Source organism: Bolinopsis microptera, unplaced genomic scaffold, assembly GCF_026151205.1.
Source record: "Bolinopsis microptera isolate Bmic1 unplaced genomic scaffold, MBARI_Bmic_1.0 sca130, whole genome shotgun sequence".
NCBI lineage: Eukaryota > Metazoa > Ctenophora > Tentaculata > Lobata > Bolinopsidae > Bolinopsis > Bolinopsis microptera.
The window spans coordinates 1-13,434 of NW_026971902.1; the positions used below are offsets into that span (position 1 = coordinate 1).

The window sequence follows — 13,434 nt, forward strand, 5'->3', positions numbered from 1 at the left end:
GTGGTTAAATAGTTATTACCTGTCCCAAACCATCAGAAAAATCAAGTTTCGACCTCCCAATCCACTCAGGCCACTTCCAGGGGCCACGCCCATCCCAAAATAGCTGAGATCCAGGTAAAATCAAGATTGAAAATCTTTACCTCTGTAGGGGATTTATGTTCCAGGGTATTTGGAACATGTTTTTATGTAAAAATGGGTAGTACCTGACCCAAACCATCAGAAAAACCGAGTTTCAACATCTTGACCCACTCAGGCCGCTCCCAGGGGCCACGCCTAACCCAGAAAAGTTACAGGAAGTGGGGCCTAATCACCTGAACAGGTAATCCAATCACCTGATCACACGTAATTAATAAACTCGTTATGCCTCGTATCTCGGTCAAATGAGAAGCTACAACTCTCCTTTTTTCAGATCGAACGTAATTTGAATGGCCAAATACAATTCCATAAAGTTTGGCTTGATCTGATAATCAAAACTATCAAATAAATGCGATAATGAACCTTCATTCATTGAATGAGTGGTGATAGTAAGTCATACCAAAAAGAATACCCCGGAACACAAATCGCATACGGTGGTAAAGATTCTCAGTCTGGGTTTTATGGGATTTTCAGATATTTTTGGATGGGCGTGGCCCCATGGAGTGGCCTGAGTGGGCTGAGAGGTCGAAAATTGATTTTTTTAATGGTTTGGGGCAGATACCAACAATTAAACCACCTTAACAAATTCCAAATACCCCGGAACATAAATCCCCTACAGGGGTAAAGATTCTCAGTCTGGATTTGTAGGGGATTTGACACGGCTTCCAAATCCCCTACAAATAGTTGCGCATTGTTCCTGGGAGTGGCCTGAGTGGGTCAAGGGGTCGAAACTTGGTTTTTATGATTGTTTGAGCCAATTACTACCTATTAAATCACCTAAACATGTTCCAAATACCCCGGAACATAAATCCCCTACAGGGGTGAAGATTTTCGATCTTGATTTTACCTGGATTTCAGCTATTTTGGGATGGGCGTGGCCCCTGGGAGTGGCCTGAGTGGGTTGGGAGGTCGAAACTTGATTTTTATGATGGTTGGGGACAGGTACTAACTATTTAAACCCCTAAACCTGTTCCAAATACCCTAAAACATAAATCCCCTACAGGGGTAAAGATTTTCGATCTTGATTTTACCTGGATTTCAGCTATTTTGGGATGGGCGTGGCCCCTGGGCGTGGCCTGAGTGGGTTGGGAGGTCGAAACTTGATTTTTCTAATGGTTTGGGACAGGTACTAACTATTGAAACCCCTAAACCTGTTCCAAATACCCCGGAACATAAATCCCCTACAGGGGTAAAGATTTTCTATCTTGATTTTACCTGGATTTCAGCTATTTTGGGATGGGCGTGGCCTGAGTGGGTTGGGAGGTCTAAACTTGATTTTTCTAATGGTTTGGGACAGGTACTAACTATTGAAACCCCTAAACCTGTTCCAAATACCCCGGAACATAAATCCCCTACAGGGGTAAAGATTTTCGATCTTGATTTTACCTGGATTTCAGCTATTTTGGGATGGGCGTGGCCCCGGGGCGTGGCCTGAGTGGTTTGGGAGGTCGAAACTTGATTTTTCTGATGGTTTGGGACAGGTACTAACTATTTAAACCCCTAAACCTGTTCCAAATACCCTGGAACATAAATCCCCTACAGGGGTAAAGATTTTCGATCTTGATTTTACCTGGATTTCAGCTATTTTGGGATGGGCGTGGCCCCTGGGCGTGGCCTGAGTGGGTTGGGAGGTCGAAACTTGATTTTTCTGATGGTTTGGGACAGGTACTAACTATTGAAACCCCTAAACCTGTTCCAAATACCCCGGAACATAAATCCCCTACAAGGGTCAAATCCCCTACAAATCCCCTACAAAAATCAAGGAAACGTGCTCTCATGCACTATGGCTGAGCTTTGATGTAAGGTCACGTAATGAGTCGTGTTGACTTATACTTATAGTTATAGCCTTTCCTTTGTGAAAAATCGTCTGATCATGACCATTTTAATGCAATGTTTGTGCAGACTGAAAGAAAATTATTCGTTTTGTTGACTTTCACCTATTCACTACTTTTTTTATTTCCTCACTTTTTTTGTCCTCCAGAGACATGAGACTGAGAGACGCATAATTTGCCGATTTTGGTTGAAATAGATAGAAAGTCTTTGTTAATACACAAAATCTATTTGATGGAACCGTTTTAAATGTTTACCATTTATTGTTTTTAGGCTTCATCTATTAGAGTTAGGCTAGTGATGCACATTAGGGCAGCTGCATTGAACAGTATAATATATGAACATCTCATATTATATATGAGTAATAATCATGGTATAAGTGCTCGATAAATTTTCCAGGGAGTTATGGGTGATTTTATAAAAAGTTTGGTGACATTTGGTAAAAAGTATCTCTCGCCCCCTGTCATCTTACTAGTGGCACATTTGGTGAGTTTAATATAAATATAATGTATTACTTAGTTATGCTATAAAAACATGTCATGAATAATTAATATACCAGGGGGCAGGGGGAGCCATGCAATAATCTATTCTCACTAGGACAAGACTAATCGCGAGAGGGAATGTTTTTAGCATTCCCTGTCAAACATTATACCAATTAGTGTTATCATTTTATCTCCTTGAAAGCCAAGAAGATAAGACTGTCGTATAATTTCAGTTGTACGCTACTCTAACCTATATAGTCTATAGTGTATGTACTTAACACTGTTATAGATGATACTGGGAACTATAACTGTTGGAACGGCAAGACAACAGCACTGACATGGTTTGCTAAAATTGTAATTAATCGTGTAGTGGTTGCGTATTGTTAGTGCTTGAAAATACAAACGTTGTGCTTTATGATATTTAACACTTTCTGATCGTTACACTATAAGTATAACTAAGTTACGATGTACGAGATATCGATAAAACATACAAGATGATGCATGTTCCAGGGTGTTCGGTTTGATAGAAGTTGTTTCCTTTGTTAAATACAGGCAAACAGAGGAAATTGTACCGGCTCTTATTTCCTTCTTTGCCTTCTGGCTCACTCTATTCGGATTACAGGTAATTTTTGGAAACAAGAAAGTGTCCTCTGCTTCATACAAGTCAGCCTAAAATTGATAAAATATGCTTGCCTATGTAATTAATTTGACTCGCATCAACGTAACGTGAATTATTATTTCAGCATGCACCGTTCTTCTGCCACTACCGCACTCAGACTGGATTCGTTGTGGGAAGCATAGTTCATCTTTAATTGATGTTGGACTCTCCGTTATTTACATGAGCTGGTGTAAAAGCAAGATCGACAAAAATGTCAAGAAATAGTTACTTTGAATAGCAGATTCATACATTGACTTTGATCGTGTGAAATGTGAACTTATGATTTATGTTAGGGGTCGTTCACATATTAGTATTATGTAATCACTTTTTGGACAATTTTTAATCCCCCATCCCCCCTCCGTAATCAGTTTTTGGCTTTACACATAGCTATTGTCAATTGTGTCAAAATTACGATAGCGTAATTATATGGAAATTAATAGCGTCATATAACAGAAGCTGGTGGATGACCGACCATGTTTTATGCATACGTCATTCTAATTATGTACGCAAACATGCATGATCCAGACGATCGCATGCAACATGTATGTGGTATGATGTAGCTCGGATCGCGTCGATTCACGTGCGTTATCGCGCGATCGAGCGCTACATGGAAATCATAATATTGTCTTGGCGCGTTACAAAAAGCACACCAGACAGAGCCTAAAATCAAGCGTTTTATGCAATTACGCAGACTAATTTCTTGTACATAGATTCTACTATAGTAAGGGGAAAAGTGGCATTCCGTTGGATTCGAATGTTCACAAGGATTTCTCAACGGAATATGGTAGTTAGGACCCCTACGAACATAATTAGACTTGTTGCCAATTTTGTATCTCAACGGAAACACCACTTTTACCACTTTTTACCACCTTTGTACCACCTTTCTGGTTTGCCAAATATCTTTAGTTGTGAACATCATAGAAGGCTGAAAATTAACCTAGAATGTTTATCTTATCAAGGAGTAAAACTTTTGTATCAAAAATTTTTACATTGGACAATCAGCTAATTGGATAATTACCAATTAGTTAATCACCAAAAAAAGTGAAAATTTTTTATTGGCTCAAAATGATTGAAATCGTTTGAAACACGGAGAAATGTAGTTTTTAGAAAAACTTCAAAAATTTTTCACTTAAAATTTTTTTTCGAGACTTCAAAAAAAAGTTTGAAAATTTGAAAATATTTTTTTCCGCCAGAAGTGATCGAATTACATGAAACGTGGATAAAAATGCTTTGCAGAAAAAATTCGAAGATTTTTAGATTGGGGAATACTAAAACTCTAAAATCATCAATATTTGAAGTTGGAGTTCAGTAAATCTCGACATATTTTAGTAATTAGGAATAGCTTAGCGGAAAGGGCTGGACCTGAAAAAGGTTAACCACACAATATTAGAGTTTCATAACTAATTACAATACAGCTTTATCAAATTCCACATAAAGAAACATCACAAAAGGACCATTTAAGATCGAACCGATTTTACCTGCTGTACTATCATTTTATTGATTTCAATGATCAAAACCTCTGTCAATCTTGCCAATCTATACCGGGTATCTGAATGTACCGGACCTCTTATTTACCTCTATAATTAGACCCAGTTGTGCAAGAAATGCGATTTCTCACAGGGGTTTCTTTAAACTGTGCACTTTTTGTCACTCTCGCAACTCGCAAGAGGCCTGGTATTATAAGGGGGGGGGGGGGGGGGGGGGGGGGGGGGAATAACCCCATATGTCATTGCCAGGGTCGGGATAGAGCTGGAGATAGCATTGAAAAGTTGCTAGAAATAGCTAGATTTAGAGTAAACTGGTGGTAGCTGGGTGGTGCTAGCATGGATGTAGCAGAACGTAGCTACACGGGGTTTCATTGGAGTTGGTTATTTTAATGGCCAAAGAGTGCCGGAACTAAAGTTACTTAAGATTGCAGTTTAGGGGCAGTGTAAACCACGGTGTAGTCAGGGACACAGAGCTACAGTGCAGGAGTACTGTAAAATAACAGTGCAAGTGATACAGTCTGCAACAGTAAAACTCCGAAGAAGGAGATAAGATTGTGGCTGCAGAGGAGGAGAGTAGCTGGAACCTGATTGTGTTTGTGTTGAAAGAAGAGGAGGAAGAAGAGTTTCCTGCTTTGGTAACTGTATTTTTGGAAGAGGTGGGGTGAGAACTTATTTTCAAGCGACATAACAAGGGTGGGCTGGAAGCAACCAGATACAGCTATCCGACCTATTAAGATCACCGTCCTGAGCTTAACAGCATTTCATCAGAATCTTATGAAAACAGAGAGACTGACCCACCCTTTTTAGATCCAACGAAACCCTTTATATAAATCGACTTTTCTGCATGAATTACTTCATGGTATCTTCTTATCAAGGCTATAGACCTTGCCGTACCGGATTTATTGATCAAAGTGAGTCTCTTTAGCCCTCTTCTTGTTTAGAGCTTTAGGTAAGTGATCAAACTCTTCGCTACTCGCTCTTCACTGGATCTATCAGGACAGATTCACATCTTTTTAGGTCTCAACCAGCCTTAGTTTTCCTGTTTTCATCATGTAGTACGTTCTGCTACCTCCATTTTAGCACCACCCAGCTTCCATCAGTTCACTCTAAGTCTAGCTTCGTCGGCGTTTTACTGTTGCAGACTGTATCACTTGCACTGTTCTATTGCAGTACTCCTGCACTGTAGCTCTGTGTCCCTGACTACACCGTGGTTTACACTGCCCCTAAACTGCAATCTTAAGTAACTTTAGTTCCGGCACTCTTTGGCCATTAAAATAACCAACTCCAATGAAACCCCGTGTAGCTACGTTCTGCTACATCCATGCTAGCACCACCCAGCTACCACCAGTTTACTCTAAATCTAGCTATTTCTAGCAACTTTTCAATGCTATCTCCAGCTCTATCCCGACCCTGGCAATGACATATGGGGGTTATTCGAGGTATATGGCATAGCAAACGAAGCGGCATGCGCATTCACAATACAAAAAAGCCACAATGGATGATGGAAGGTATATTTACACTCGCTTCCTATACCCCCCCCCCCCCCCCCCCCCCCCCCCCCTATAATACCAGGCCTCTTGCGAGTTGCGAGAGTGATAAAAAGTGCACAGTTTAAAGAAACCCCTGTGAGAAATCGCATTTCTTGCACAACTGGGTCTAATTATAGAGGTAAATAAGAGGTCCGGTACATTCAGATACCCGGTATAGATTGGCAAGATTGACAGAGGTTTTGATCATTGAAATCAATAAAATGATAGTACAGCAGGTAAAATCGGTTCGATCTTAAATGGTCCTTTTGTGCTGTTTCTTTATGTGGAATTTGATAAAGCTGTATTGTAATTAGTTACGAAACTCTAATATTGTGTGGTTAACCTTTTTCAGGTCCAGCCCTTTCCGCTAAGCTATTCCTAATTACTAAAATATGTCGAGATTTACTGAACTCCAACTTCAAATATTGATGATTTTAGTATTCCTCAATCTAAAAATCTTCGAAATTTTTCTGCAAGGCATTTTTATCCACGTTTCATGCAATTCGATCACTTTTGGCGGAAAAAAATATTTTCAAATTTTCAAACTTTTTTTTTGAAGTCTCGAAAAAAAATTTTAAGTGAAAAATTTTTGAAGTTTTTCTAAAAACTACATTTCTCCGTGTTTCAAACGATTTCAATCATTTTGAGCCAATAAAAAATTTTCACTTTTTTTGGTGATTAACTAATTGGTAATTATCCAATTAACTGATTGTCCAATGTAAAAATTTTTGATACAAAAGTTTTACTCCTTGATAAGATAAACATTCTAGGTTAATTTTCAGCCTTCTACGACGTTCACAACTAAAGATATTTGGCAAACCAGAAAAGTGGTACAAAGGTGGTAAAAAGTGGTAAAAGTGGTGTTTCTGTTGAGATACAAAATTGGCAACAAGTCTAATTATGTTCGTAGGGGTCCTAACTACCATATTCCGTTGAGAAATCCTTGTGAACATTCAAATCCAACGGAACCCTTAAATCGACCACTTTTCCCCTTACTACTAGAAGACGTAAGATTTCCTTTAAACTTGACAGATAGCTTTAAGACGGATAATCTGATAGTGATACAGCAGGGTGTCATAATTATTGGCGTGTTTGGAATTTTATGTGTATTTTATGATGAAATCAATATTTTTCAATGAGTCATAACTTTACTTCTGAATGCCGAAATTACGAAATTCAAAAACTGGTCTGTAGACAATCGTTTGAACTTTTTCTGAATTTCAGAATTTTGTGTTGATGTACCTCACTTCGAACACAAGAAAATATATTCATGGTGTGGTGCGACTAACGGAAGATTATCTCCAAATTCCTCAGATGCGATTTTCAGACAGTAAGATGAGTACAAGGCTGATAATCTGTGCAAGTTTGGACGAATTTCTACGAGCCAAATTTGAGATATTACTTGAAACACAAGAAAATGTCTCTAAATCAAATTTTAAGTGATATCTCGACTTAATATAATTGACTCGAAGAAATGAAGAGCGGAAACTCCAACTCGCCCTAAATTGAGGAGACACTGGACAGTGGACACAAACTGACTGAGCCAGGAGGTCACGGGACATGGTATCTGAAATAATCGTATTTTGGATCTTAAAATCGAGTTTTGAAGCTGTAGTGGAACGATAACATATTTGTCAAACTTAAAAAAGGGACACTAGGTTCAATACAAATCGCAGCACTATAAAATGGAAATGTACACTTTTAAATACTTATAACTTAACTACAGTGAAACTTTGGCCGGTTAGATCCGGACAGAGAATAGAGATTATTTTTTTGAAAATAAGTTAGTCTGGATATTAAAGGAATAAGGAATTGGGATGCTCATTGCTCAATATCATATATGAATATGATGCTTAATATAATGATTAATTTCACTATCACGCCTGACGGCTGACGTAGAAGTCACACATCCCGGCTATGTTCTAATTATACATAATAAACGGTGGAAACTGAAATCTCGGTTTCGACTGCATTTCGACGGGACTATTAACAAATCTTTAACGTTTGGTCCGGAATCCAGAGTTTCACTGTAGACTATTTTAACTTGACGCAAAAACCCAATCATATAACTTTGCACAAAGAAACCTAAAAAACAACTCATTAAAAAGCAAAGCATGCTAAAACTAAAACAATAGACACTGGTGGGAGATAAAACATATTATGTGACACGTGACAGTGATATTGGGGTTTGATTGGTCAATGATGGCAGCTGACTGGTAAATATATGGCACGTGTCAGAACAAATATGTTTCGGCTCCCAACCAGTATCCCTATCTATAATAATCATGCGGCATATTCTTTGAATGAAAATATACCTAAATAAAATGCTCGTTAGACTTTTAATTAAAAATGTTCAAAACCTCTATGTTAAAATGTCCGAAACCTCTATGTTAAAATGTCCACCGTTTCGAACTCTAAAAATAGATTCATCCCAAAACACGGTCCCTAGGGAACTAGTGGAAACCATTGGTAAGGGGTACTTTAGGTGGTGTTTCCTCTGAGCCTTCGTTCATAAGGTAGTGTACAATATCACTTCTGCTCAGTATACCAAATACGATCTGCTTCTCTGTGTGGACACCGTCATCGTCATCTGAATACAATATTATATATCATATTATTATTGTTTTCTTGGGTATGTTTCTATTGATCCCGTCTGATGCGACAAGGAAAAGGCTCCTTGTCGCATCAAACGGGATCAACAGAAATTTACCCAAGAAAACATTTCAACTATGCGACTCATAAATAATATTCCAATCCGGATTTTACACATTATTATTACTATTATATTATAATGCAAATGGTTAACAATAATTAGTGTTCATTTTACTAGAGTATCATCTATTCCATCTCAATCAGTACTTATTTCAAGCATTTTATTTTCCCGTCGAACATTCCATCTATCATTATGACAAACCGCAATATTAGGTAAAGTTATTTCTGATTTCAAGCAATATTGTGTAACATTTACACGTCTAATTATATCAGGGTATCAAGTTGATTGAGTTTAGTATCCAAATTCCATCCAAATATTAACTTAACGGGTGTAACGGGTTTTGGTAGCACCTTTAAAACACGTTCAATGCTTTCACACAGATTTATATGTTCACAAGGGTAGGAATAATTGTAACGTATAAATTGCCTCTTAAACACAGTACGCAGTGCTAGTATACTGGGCTACTGGCATTAGTTGCCGTATCGTGAATTGAAATGCCCCAAAATGTCGATATAGATCTTTTTCATGAATTCCTTAAATTTTATTAGAATTTCCAACTGTACTGGCCGTTCACCAGAATAATCATTTATTAATTTGTCAGTTATTACTCGAACTAACGTTTTTGATATTTACCATAATATTTTGAAATGAACTAAAAACCACACCAAACTAAAACCACACCAAGCTTATATCTGGAGATGAGAAATTTACCATATTATTATTCATACTGCATACTTTATTAGGTACAAATAAAGTGAATTTATTGCAAATGTAGTGCAAATGTAGTGCAAATGTAGTGCAAATATAGTGCAAATATAGTGCAAATATAGTGCAAATATAGTGCAAATATAGTGCAAATATAGTGCAAATATAGTGCAAATATAGTGCAAATATAGTGCAAATATAGTGTATTTAGTGCAGTCAAACATCACCCAATTCGAAAAATGTATGAAAAGATTTGAGGGTTAAATGAAAATATTGAGATAAAATTGAAAATTATGTGCTTTTTGGTGAACTCCGAGAGTCTCAGTAAAATAATAAAAGGATGATGCTTTGCTGTTATGATTGAAATTAAAATGCATTGAAAAAAAGTTTAGAATGGCAAAAAAAGGTCATTTGATTGTGCATATATAACATGTTCCGTATCATCACATTTTCGCCATAATTCATTTAAGTGCTGTAAAAATCAGACTCAGAATATATAGATCACTGCAAACATACACTAATATATAACACACGCACACATAAATCAGCAAACCAGCACATTTTCAGTTTTTTAAAGTGAAACATCAGCTTTTAAAGTGAAACATCAGCTTTCACAAAAAAAGTGAAACATACTCAGATCACGGCATCACGACTCATTATCACATGACTTTAAACTTTCGACATCTGATCCGACGGTTTTATCATCTGATACCCCGTTGGTATAAAGGTGAGGTCCAGCTATGATGTAAGCTAACAGGTGGGAGGCGGTGACAGTACCAATGTACATTTCACGTGGTGCAGGTTTGCCGTCATCCTCGTCTGAAAATTACTACAAATGAACTCTTACATCTTACTATATATAAAGCGAGACGATATGTATATTAATAATATATATATATATATGTTTATCCGTACCATTTTACTGACGCCACGGCATCAACTTTAACGCGACTTTCCCTGATGCGGGACAGGGATATATGGAAGGGGTTATCTGGCGTAGATCGGACTTAGTTCCGACATATTAGTAGTAGTAGTAGTAGTTACATACTATAAAATTACATACTATTAACTTACATACTATTAACTTAGATACTAATAACTTACATACTGTAAACTTTTATTTCTCTAAAGTGATCGAAATAATAAATAAAAATGTAAATTATGGAAGTTTCGCTAAGAAAGTCTAATAGAACACTTCGTGAAATTTGATCAGAATAAAAATACAATTTTGAAGAATTTAATTATGACTCATCTTAGAGACCATCATGAGTCTATAAACTTACTACAAGCCAAACTCCTTATATTCTACAATATTGTTGTTTATCCATTTTAACTTGCTCCTAATACAAGTAGTCATGGTTTGTACGCATTGTCTGGGCGGCATGTCTGCAGCGAATTACGTCAAACAAATATATTTAACCAGCGCTTCTATGAAAATGTAATTCACTTCATTTCACGGGACAAATTAATGCCACATGTTTTTCTGAGAAATTGAGTTACCGAACTTATCAGTGTACATTTATGACTTAGCTGATTCTGGATAAAATAACGCTTTCAAGTCCGATCTCTGAATAATTAAGACAGGATTAATATTGAATTTGTCTGACCGCTAGAGGGAGTTAGTATAGTATTTCATACCCAATGCTCGGTGAGGATGACGTATTAAAAACCGGTTGGGTTATAAATACACCTGTGTAAGAGCAGGTTACACAGGTAACTAGAGTCTTTAGTCTCTAGGGGAAATAATAATCCTACCCTCTCTGCTCTACAATTGTTTCCTTTCATGGTAAACCTTCTAAGTTTTAATAGTTCTTTTTCTTAAGCTTACATCTTTTATACCAGAAGATATAAATGAGGTAAATAAATTACTCTGATGTTGTCTTTTCTTATTATTAAATAGTCAAAGATATCTTTTGAGACAAAAATGTAGGGGTACAAGTCCGGATGGTAGCAAAGAACCAAAAATGTAGGGGTACATTTTCCGGATGGTAGCAAAGAACCAAAAATGTAGGGGTACATTTTTCGGATGGTAGCAAAGAACCAAAAATGTAGGGGTACATTTTCCGGATGGTAGCAAAGAACCAAAAATGTAGGGGTACATTTTTCGGATGGTAGCAAAGAACCAAAAATGTAGGGGTACATTTTCCGGATGGTAGCAAAGAACCAAAAATGGTCCATCTTATTTTTAAAACACTCGATCAGACAGTAACCACGTAAATGTAGATAGAATAGTGATATAGGGTGATATAGGAACTAGTCATGAATTACACTTGAAGATTTGTGAAATGTTTGAAATTGTAGCTTCCACATTTCTTAGACCAGTTAAATTCGTTTACACACATAACAGCTAGTTTATAGAAAATGAAATTAACATCCTAACTCTAACTGGATTCCTCTCTTTTGTTGAAGCTCACTAATATTAATAATTTGACAAAAGTCTGAATACGTCTGTACCATATTATAAGCTACTAGCTACAAAGTGTTGCATATTTGTGAATACGTCTGTACCATATTATAAGCTACTAGCTACTAGGTGTTGCATATTTGTGAGGTGGTAAGAAACACGTGGACTCTACTTTATTTGAACCACGAACTAACAAACCTGAGAATGTTCACATTTAAGTTGGTTTGGTTATAATAAACCAGGATTACCATGTTTAATTATATTGCACAAAGAAAGTCCACTGAACTAAGCTAACGTTTTCTAACTGGCAAGCTTTCAGCAGGGTTATTGTTGACCATGCAATAATTACTATTAGTATAATAAATAAATAAATTCTAACATTTATTACACGCTTCGACATTAAAATATACCCGACAAAGATGTACATTTAAGTCATTCAAGCGAGACTTAGTGTTGAAATACCAAGATTATGGACTTTTTTATCAGTTCAGATTTTATGAACAAATATTTGTATGAAGTTACCAAAATTATTATGATTATAACTATGTATAATTAATATGATCATAATTAATGTAATAGCATAATTACTATTAGTATGATTGGTGTAATTTATAGTATTATAAGTATTACTCACAGTACTGCCACCCTTTGGTAACGATGACGAAGTGATCGTGGTCCAACATCTTAGAAACTACAGCCAGAGATGTATCCACAGAAACCTGCGAGAATTACGTCATGTTACGTCATACTACGCCATTTAACGTCATACTACACCATGTTACGTCATGATACGTACGCTTCTATTCTATAGTTAAAAGACTTAAAGTTGGCGGTTAATATCGACTACCGAGCAACATCTAGTTACTTCTGACAACGTGACGATGTAAACTGTAATTTCAAGTGGTATTATCAGACAACACCCAATCTTTCCGTTAGATAGTAATAACTTGGGTTTCCATTTCCGCCCTGACTCAATAATCCGAAAACCGTTCAGTACGAAGTCCCATTTATGTAGATTTATAATTTATATGGATTTAACCGTTGCAGATTGAGAAATGAGAATATAAAAACACAAATCATCAACATGCTGTGTGTCGAGTGAGCCCCAATGATATTACACATGATATTCCCGATCAATAGAACGGTCCTGTTCGACCTGTTAACACACTCAGCAGTGCACCGTGTTACTTTTAGGCGGCGGCGGTCTGGACGCCAAAATTGGTGGGCGGCGGCGGTATGACTATGAGATATCCAAACCGCGGTCTGTGAGGTGTACTGTGTACTGTGTACATTATGGTAATTTGGTTGTGTTACTGATGTATATGAATCGATTTCTTAATATCACTCTACATTGAAGAACTAATTTATCGTTAACAGAGATGTATTTGTTGATCTGATGGCCAATACCTCAAAGACCGCGGTCTGGGTCAAAATCTCGTGGCGGCGGTCTGGGACAAAATTTCGCGGCGGTGAATCGCGGTGGTGTACGTC

General features: G+C 37.1%; 1 long non-coding RNA gene across 1 annotated transcript; it reads right to left on the reverse strand.

The window, feature by feature from the left end:
* Positions 1 to 7,749: 7,749 nt before the first annotated feature.
* LOC134825825 (uncharacterized) lies at positions 7,750 to 12,664 on the reverse strand. The gene is made up of 3 exons (XR_010161620.1): positions 12,578 to 12,664; positions 10,173 to 10,358; positions 7,750 to 8,711 (listed from the first exon to the last, which is right to left on the reverse strand). It is a non-coding gene; the product is annotated as an uncharacterized LOC134825825 (long non-coding RNA).
* Positions 12,665 to 13,434: the final 770 nt, after the last annotated feature.